This window comes from Rhinatrema bivittatum, unplaced genomic scaffold (genome assembly GCF_901001135.1).
Source record: "Rhinatrema bivittatum unplaced genomic scaffold, aRhiBiv1.1, whole genome shotgun sequence".
Taxonomy (NCBI): domain Eukaryota; kingdom Metazoa; phylum Chordata; class Amphibia; order Gymnophiona; family Rhinatrematidae; genus Rhinatrema; species Rhinatrema bivittatum.
The window spans coordinates 44,840-54,883 of NW_021821491.1; positions in this window are offsets into that span (position 1 = coordinate 44,840).

A 10,044-nucleotide genomic window follows, 5' to 3' on the forward strand; every position below is an offset into this window, starting at 1 on the left:
GGCTCCTCCTGGGGGAGTACCAGCTTCCAGAGTGAAGAGCACTTCTACGTCCAGCCTGAACATCTGCCTCCCCGCCTGTGGTATACTAGAGACTTTTGAATACCTTTCCCAGTCTCCTGCAGGTCGGCCCACAGGTCCACTAAACCGACATACCCTAACAGATTGCAAGGCCATGGACTCGGCGGATGTGTCCGCTCCCTCGGACCTGCCCGGGATGGCCCCGCAGATGCTACAGCACCAGAGCTGCATTGATACACTGGCAGCTACGGTGGAACGGCTATCCTCGCACCTGGAGTCTCTGCCTCCTCCTGGCAGGGTCCCCGAGGGACACAGCTCTTCTGTGACTCAGCTACCCGCACCCTCCCTCTACTCTGGAGATTTAAGGACCTGCCATGGCTTTCTGAACCAATGTTTGTACGGTTCTCTCTGCTGCCTCGGCAGTTCCCCTCGGATGCGGTGAAAGTGGCGTATATCCTGTTCCTGCTTGATGGGAAAGCCTTAATATGGACTTCTCCCCTTTGGGAAAACAATGATCCTTCGCTAACGAACTTACAACAGTTCATCTCGAACTTTCGTCAGGCCTTTGATGAGCCCGCCCAAGTAGCCACGGCTACGTCTGTCTGCTGCAACTCCGACAGGGGGCGCACTCCTTGACAGATTATGCTATGGAGTTTCAGACTTTAGCCCAAGAAGTAGGTTGGCAGTAGGGTAGTCTTAAGGCCATCTTCTTGGAAGGTCTGTCCGGATGCATAAAGGATGAGATTGCCGCTCAAGATCTGCTGGAGGACCTCAATGCCTTGATTGAGATGGCTGCTCGCATTGACCGCCGCCTACAACAACGGGCCAAGGAGCAGCGCTCCTCTTGCCATGGGCCATCGAGACCTGTATCCTCTCCCAAGATTTCTCGTCCAAATGTTCCCACCTGCGAACCTATGCAGCTGGGACGGGCCTCGCTTTCTGCTGAAGAAAGGCAACGTCGCAGTTCGTTGAAGTGTGTTTATATTGTGGTCAGAAGGGCCACTTCTTGGCACGCTGCCAGGAGTGTGCGAAAAACGCCAATGCCTAGGAGGTCCAGTAGAGCTCCTCCTAGACTGTGCTACAGCTCCTCAATGTACCGTCCCTGTTACCCTGGAATATCCTGGAGGATCGTTTGAGACTATGGCGTTCCTTGACTCGGGAGCCGGAGGTAATTTCATCCTGCAGGACCTAGTCTCTCAGTTGCACATCCCTACGCAAAGGCGGGAGGTCCCGTTATGAATTACCTCTATCCAGGGGACGCTCCTTCCAGGACCTGTCCTGATGTCCACGGCACCCGTTACTGTCTGCACCGGGGCGATCCATTTGGAGGAGATAGCCTTCCTAGTCTTGGATAAGGCTGTCCACCCTGTGGTACTAGGGTTGCCGTGGCTACAGAAGCACTCCCCCACGATTCAGTGGGATACGTTACAGATTGTCAAGTGGAGTCCTTTCTGCTTAGCTAATTGTATGAAAGTGCCTAAGATGTCCGCACTTCCGTTGATGCACTCTGCCTTAGGTCCTCCAGCACCTTATATAGAAACATAGAAACATAGAAACATAGAAATGACGGCAGAAGAAGACCAAATGGCCCATCCAGTCTGCCCAGCAAGCTTCCCTCATTTTTTCTCTCATACTTATCTGTTTCTCTTAGCTCTTGGTTCTAATTCCCTTCCACCCCCGCCATTAATGTAGAGAGCAGTGATGGAGCTGCATCCAAGTGAAATATCTAGCTTGATTAGTTAGAGGTAGTAGGGGTAGTAACCGCCGCAATAAGCAAGCTACACCCATTAGAGATGTGAATCGTGTCCTCGATCGTCTTAACGATCGATTTCGGCTGGGAGGGGGAGGGAATCGTATTGTTGCCGTTTGGGGGGGTAAAATATCGTGAAAAATCGTGAAAAATCGTAAAAAATCGAAAAAACGTAAAATCGCAAAACCGGCACATTAAAACCCCCTAAAACCCACCCCCGACCCTTTAAATTAAATCCCCCACCCTCCCGAACCCCCCCCCCAATGACTTAAATAACTTGCGGGTCCAGCGGCGGTCCGGAACGGCAGCGGTCCGGAACGGGCTCCTGCTACTGAATCTTGTTGTCTTCGGCCGGCGCCATTTTCCAAAATGGCGCCGAAAAATGGCGGCGGCCATAGACGAACACGATTGGACGGCAGGAGGTCCTTCCGGACCCCCGCTGGACTTTTGGCAAGTCTTGTGGGGGTCAGAAGGCCCCCCCCAAGCTGGCCAAAAGTTCCTGGAGGTCCAGCGGGGGTCAGGGAGCGATTTCCCGCCGCGAATCGTTTTCGTACGGAAAATGGCGCCAGCCATACGCGTATGGCCGGCGCCATTTTCCGTACGGAAAATGGCGCCGGCAGGAGATCGACTGCAGGAGGTCGTTCAGCGAGGCGCCGGAACCCTCGCTGAATGACCTCCTGCAGTCGATCTCCTGCCGGCGCCATTTTCCGTACGAAAACGATTCGCGGCGGGAAATCGCTCCCTGACCCCCGCTGGACCTCCAGGAACTTTTGGCCAGCTTGGGGGGGGCCGGTCTCCAAGTCTCACAAAACCCTTCTTCAGTACCTTAGAATTCATTGCTGTTTTAAGACCTTTGACACATTTTGTGTCATCTGAAAATCTGATCACTTTAATCATTCCCATTTCCAGATAATTTCTGAATATGTTCAACTTCATAGGTCCCAGTAGAAATCCCAGTAGTACTCCACTAATGACCTTGCTCCATTTGGAAAACTGACCATTTAATCCTACCCTCTGTTTCCTGTCATTTAACCAATTACTAATCTATCCTTTGACTTTTTAAATTTCCCAAGCAGTGTCTCATGGGAGACTTTGACAAAAACCTTCTGAAAATCTAAATTCACTATGGGGTACTTTTCTTCGCGCACCAGGCACAAACAAGAGTACACCAGATTTTAATAAGATACGCGCGGAGCCGCACGTATCCTTTAAAATCCTGGGTCGGCACGCGCAAAGCTGTGCAAAATCGCCAGTCTACGCGCGCTGAGCCATCCAAAATCGGAGCGGCCTCGGAGGGAACTTTCCTTCCCCGCACCTTCCCCTCCTTTCCCTTACCTAACCCATCCTGTGTGATGTAACTGTAGTTGGGCAATGATAATCACAGTGACATTGCTTTTTATATTTGGAAGTTATCTAATTCAAGTACTGGAAATGTGGACATGCCTTCATTATTCTGCTTACTGAATCGTAGGGATGTGCAGAAGGAAAAAATGTGTTTCGATTTGGTTTTCGTTTCACAGGGACCCAAATCATTGCATTCATTTCATAGGGGGGGAAACCAATTTGTTGATTTGTTTTATTCATTTTCCGATTTCCCATTAAAGTCAATGGGGGAAGTATTTGCAGCCTATTTTTGGCTGTAGAATTGGAGTTTTCTTATCAATTCTGATGAAACATCTGGGTAGCAGTCATTAGAATGAGAAAAAAGCTCCAAGGTATTTAGACTGTGGCAAATTGGCATGAATAGCCTAAGGCACTTTCAATGGGCAAAGGGGTACCAGGAGTGGCAAGAGTGCTTTAACAGAGGTGCAAAGCAGCAGCGAGAGTGTCAAAAACACACCACAGCTTCAAAAGAGAGCACTTATAACAGATGCATGAACCCTCAAAGGCAGCACAACTGGCAAAGCGGCAAGACAAGTGGCATCAACAGCCTACAGCACAATGAAGGGGGAACATAGCAAGCAGAAAGACTAGCACCAACACACTGAGGAATCATGATAGTGGCAAGAACACCACAAGGAGTTGAATGAGTCATCTGGTGTATGGCAGCAAGGCAGAGTGGCAGAAATCTGATAGGGGCAAGACAGGCTGGCAGAGCGGAGGTAGTCAAGTCCCTGTGGTTTTGATAGGGGCAAGACTGGCTGGCCCCAGGGAGAGGTCCCTTTCCTTTGCACAGGAAAGGGCTCTCTAGAATGGGTTTGCCCCTAAAGTGGGGTGTTTCCATTGGTGTCTAGTGAGCTCTTGCTGGTCTTTTAAAATCTGGTGGAGTTAGCAGATATACAAACGAGAATTTTCAAGGCTGAGGGGGAGGAGGGTGCCATGAGAACAGCGGTTCAACATGGGTCAACAGGTACTAAGAGATAGGCCAGCTACCCTGGGGAGAGTTTGCTTTCCTTTGAGCAGGAAAGGGCTCCCCGGAATGGGTTGGCCCCTAGAGTGTATAATGGTACAAATTGTTAGGATTTAAGCATGTGCAAACAGATCATGACTTCCTGAGCAAGACGTAGGAAGTTCTCTACTCTGCCCTGGAAACTAAAAGAAAATTGTTTGTTTTAATTAAGGATTCATGCTGTGAAGGATTAGTATTTTGAATTGCCAGAGACTGAGGGTTCCCTTTGCAATGAGGGTTCAGCTGTTAGGACCAAAAGAAGTGCTGATGTCATCTCCTGCCCAAATCTACAATATCAACCTATGTTGACTTTGTAGTTTACACAGTGCCTCTGTAAACTATGGGAAGACAAAGGATGAACTAGAGTGCAACTACCACCAGTTTTCTATAGTACTAGAAACATTACTGTTGGCACCTAAGAAAGATTACGGGAACATGGCCCATATTATGAAGGTCATGAAAACTATTGAGCATATGAAATATGCAAGCTCCAAACATCTGAAGTCAGCTTTTTATGTTCTTACATTCCAAATGTGGACGGACAGGCACAGCGTTAGAGGTCAAGCCCTTTTAGGGATATAAGGCCTGGACGGATAGGCACAGAATTAGAGGTCAAGCCCTTGTAGAGACGTAAATCCTGGATGGACAGGAACAGCATTAGAGGTCAAGCCCTTTTAGGGACATAAGGCCTGGATGGACAGGCACAGCATTAGAGGTCAAGCCCTTGTAGGGACTTAAGGCCTGGACGGACAGGCACAGCATTCGAGGATAGAGGTCAAGCCCTCATAGGGATGTAAATCCTGGACGGACAGGCAGTCACAGCATTAGAAGATAGAAGTCAAGCCCTCGTAGGGACACCCAGTATTCTATAGTACTAGAAACATTACTGTTGGCATCTAAGAAAGATTTCGGGAACATGGCCCATATTATGAAGGTCATGAAAACTATTGAGCATATTGAAAATGCAAGCTCCAAACATCTGAAGCCAGCTTTTTATGTTCTTACATTCCAAATGTTGCAAAACAGGAAAAAAATATTCTGGAAAGAAGTGATGCACAAATACATGAAACTGAAAATAGAAATAGTAGAACAAAACTCAGGCACAGTGTTTGAGGTCAGGCCCTTTTAGGTACGTACGGCCTGGATAGTGGACGGACAGGCACAGCGTTTCAGGTCAGGTACATGTGCTGATATTATCTGGAGCATAGGAGGCAGTTGGAGCTGCTGCAAGGCTTTCAATTGCTTTTATTCATCTTGCCATTCAAAGGGAAAATTTGGAAACCCAAGCAAAGGCAGGTTTATTTTCAAAAGCACTAGCACGTCCATCAACTCTGGTGAAAGCATTGAGCAGTGAGGGCTTATGATATCCCCTGTCATTGAAAATACACGTTCACTGGGCACACTGGTTTGTGGACATGACAGATATCGCTGAGCCACTTTGGCTAGGTGTGGCCAGACAGTGGACGTGTGCCCAATATGCCAGCGGATCTGTCTGCATGTCCTCTGTGGGCTCTGAGAGATACCGTGTCACTGACAGTTGTGCTGGTGTCTCCTTTGCTTGGGTGGGCTGAGAGTCACTCATGCCAGCTGCTTTCTCTCTAGCCCATAACAGAACAGAGGATTCTTTATGGGCAACATGCCTTTGGCGAACTGAAGAGGAGGCTGACAGAGTGCTGACAGAGCGCTGACAGAGTGCTGCTCCAGCTTGGGCTAGCACAACTCTCTGAAGTGCCCGACGCTGTTTCCTCCTCTGCTTCATGCCTAATCTGTCTCTGCCTATGGTGCTCCTGATAACGAACTTTTGCTAACAGCAGGTCCTTCACAAATGAGAGACAATTGGACTGTAGGGTAAGTTTCCCTTTCACACGGGGATCACAGACGGTGGTGAGCATGTATGTGTGGTTGTTTGTTAAAGGCCTTAATCTCTCTTGCACCTGCTTCTGCCAAAAGTCCAGACAATGCAGCACCTCAGCTGTCATTCCCTCTTCCTGTTTAAAGCCTTCCAAATTTTCCTCCAGAAAATTAACTATAGGGATGATGTCAGCCAAGGTGGCACTTCTGGAACTCAGCTCCTCCATGACATCTTTGAAGGGCTGCAGGATTTTTACCAGCTGACTCATGTCTAACCAATCATGATGCCCTAGGGGATTCTGCACACCTATGTCCATTGTACCAGAAAGTTCATGAAAGGATGTCTGCAGCTCCACTAACCTCTGCAGCATCATATAGGTGGAATTCCATTGGGTGGCAATATCTTGAATGAGACGCTTGTGAGGCATCTCCAAATCAGTCTGCTTTTGTCAGAGAACCTGCCACGTCTTCACATTTCTGTGGAAGTGCGCTGCTATGTTCCTGCACTTGTGTATTAACGTATGCAGGTATTCATTCTCTTGGTGATTGGAATCCAACCCCAGAGCTGACATCACTACCAGGTGCAGAGTGTGTGCAAAACTTCGGATGTTCTGAAAGCGGTCATCGGATATTGCCTTTACCATGTTTGCACCATTGTCTGTGACAAAGAACCCTGCTTGAGGATTCTTGCCTCACTGGTGTAGTTGCCAGCCCGCCAGCATCTGTCTGATTCATGCTAGAATATTGGCTGAGGTATGGGCATCGTCCATCAGGTGGATGTGCAGTAAAGCCCACCTCCACCCTGATACATGTTCACTAACAGGCTGATTCAGAAAAACGCACGGGAGAGCGGGCGAGCGCCCGCTCTCCCGGCGCACACACAGGCCACTCTCCTGGACACGCGATTCAGGAGGGTGGCCTATGCAAATTAGGGCCCGCAGTAAAAGGAGGCGCTAGGGACACTAGCTTGTCCCTAGTGCCTCGTTTTTGACAGGAGCGGCGGCTGTCAGTGGGTTTGATAGCCGACGCTCAATTTTGCCAGCATCGGTTCTCAAACCCGCTGACAGCCATGGGTTCGGAAAACGGACGCCGGCATAACTGAGCGTCCGTCTTCCGACCGGCGGGCTGCGGGCCGATTTAAAACTTTTTTTTTTTTTACATTTTTCTTTTTTTTTTTTTAATTTTGGGGCCTCCGACTTAATATCGCCATGATATTAAGTCGGTGCACAGAAAAGCAGTTTTTACTGCTTTTCTGTGCACTTCCCTGGCGCCAGCAGAAACTAACGATAGCCTTTGGGCAGGCTTTAATTTCTGAAAATAAAATGTGCGGCTTGGCTGCACATTTTACTTTCTGTATCGTGCGGGAATAATTAATATGGCCATCAACTTGCAGTTGCATGTTGCGGGTGCTATTAATTTCGGGGGGGAGGGGGTTGGACGCGCATTTTTGACACGCTATTACCCCTTACTGAATAAGGGATAAAGCTAGCATGTCGAAAACGCGTGTCCAAATGTGGGTTTACAGTGTGCTCCACTGGAGCGCACTGTACTGTATCGGCCTGTAATAGAGCTGCTGCCCTTCCCTGCCTCAGCCAGGTCCCACCAGTGTGCTTTCAAGGAGAGGTAAGAGTGTGCAGCATTCAGTGCAGTCCAGATATCGCAGGTGAATTGCATACTCCCGTCTGCCTTAGCTAGCAGCACTTGGATGCGACTGCGACACTGGTTGTACAGGCTGGGGATGACCTTTCTGCTAAATGTGGTTCTGGAGGGACTTTGTATTTTAGAACTAAGACCTTCAGCAAATGCTTGAAACCCACATTCTCCACTATCTGCAAGGGCTGGTCGTCAAGGGAAATAATTTCCCCACTGCTCCTGGTTACAACTTTTGAGGCTGCCTGCCTCCTTCCCCGGGATAAGGTTACCGCACACCACCCCATTTCCTCCATGGTGGGTTGTCGCTTCTGCCACATGGCATGGGGCTGCTGGCCTGCCATCTGACTGCTAGAAGGGGCTGAGGGTGTGGGGTGACTCTGCTCCTTTTCAACCACTTTACGTTGCCTGGAAAAAGGGGTCCCCTGACTGGTACTGCCACCATCACCAGATAGCAGTACTGTTGTTGGGTGTTGCCTCTTCATATGATGCATCATGCCAAAATTAGATAGATGTCCCATTTGCTTGCCTCTGCTAATAGCCCTGGCACAGTAATTACACTGAGCAAAACGCGGGTCCTCCATCACTTTAAAGTGGCTCCAGATCGCAGATTTCTTTCATGATCCCTTCTCTATAGCCTTCGGGGTGGATGCTGGCACTGGAGCTGAAGTAGTGGGTCCACCCTGAGAAGCAATGCCAGGGACATCAGTCACACTCTGTGCCTGCACTGACTGCTCTTCCTCCTCCTCATCATCAGTTTCATCTCTCCTCTGCCGCACGGACGTGGAGGCTAAGACAGGACTAACTAATCCTCCTAAACCTTCTTCAGCTGTTACTGCTTCCATTTCTGATTATGAGAATCCCACACAAGATGATTCTTCATCGGAATCAGAAGCAAACAGTGCCTGCACTACATTGTCAACGCTAAGTCGAGTCTGCTGTCACACTGCTGCTTTTGGGTGTCACCATTTTGTCTGGCATGACTCAGCCTCCCCTTCCCTCACCTCCAAAACTACAGGGTCAGAAGCAGGTGGTGGCGATGCATCATCTTTAAATTTCATTTTTTTCCAGATGGAACTGTCTGCCCCTCCAGAGATTTTAGATTGGAACAAGTCCCTTTTTAACTTTAATGGGGGCTGTCACTGCCTTTTGAAGTGTCTTCTCTGCCAGTCCCAATCACTCAACTACGTCTAGCTTTCCCTGACATTATGGATTTAATGTCACTGCCTACTAGGGATTTCAATTATTTATTTATTTTTATTTATTTGAGTTTTTTCTATACCGGCATTCGCGAAGGGAATCGCATCATGCCGGTTTACAAATAACAAGGAGTGAACAACAATAAAGTGATAAAAAACATTAACAAGTGCTAAAAGAAGGGAAAATTGCAGTACAATAAAACAGGGACATATTACAACTTGGAACAGAAGAAAAGGAAATAGTAATTTAACAGTGAAGAATAACTGGGAAAGCCTGCCAGTTTAAAAGGGATTGTACAATTGATGGGATTGTCAAAACTGTTGATTATCCTGAAGGGTGTTCTGAGTTAATTATATTGATTTTGGGTTTGATTGTTGTCTGGAAAGGCTTTCATAAATAACCAGGTCTTTAGTCTTTTCTAAAAGTTGGAAGGCAGGGTTCCTGTCTCAGGTCTGGAGGGATGGAATTCCACAATGTAGGTCCTGCTGTAGAGAAAGCCCTGTCTCTAAGAGTCGTGTGGTGAAAGGTTTTAGCAGGGGGAACCTGTAATGAATCTCTGTAGGACTCTCGGATTGGTCTGGCGGAGGTATGTTTTTTAAATGGGATTTGGAGGTTAAGCGGAGAGAGTTGATGAAAAGCTTGTAAATGGTGGTAATAGACTTATATAAGATTCTGTAATGAACTGGCAGCCAATGCAAGTCTTTGAGAATCGGAGTTATGTGTTCTCTTCTTCTTGTGTTTGTCAATATTCTTGCCGCAGTGTTCTGAACCATCTGAAGGGGTTTAGTGTGAGAAGCCGGTAGACCCAAAAGAATGGAATTGCAATAATCTAATTTAGAAAAGATTATTGATTGCAGGACTGTCCTGTAGTCGTGGGAGTGGAAAAGTGGTTTAATTCTTTTTAAGACATGCAGTTTATGAAAGCAGTCTTTAGTAGTTTGATTAACAAAAGATTTTAGATTTAGCCGATTATCAATGATGGCTCCTAAGTCTCTCACTTGTGATGTTTGAAAGCCGGTTGGTGGATTTGAGGCAAGGTTACTGTTTTCAGGCGAAATTATGAGAAGTTCGGTTTTAGAAGTATTCAAGATTAGATTTAGACTGGATAGGAGGTTGTCAATTTTTAGAAGGCAATCTTCCCAGACTTTTATGGTTCTTGTAAGGGATTCTTTGATAGGGATGATAA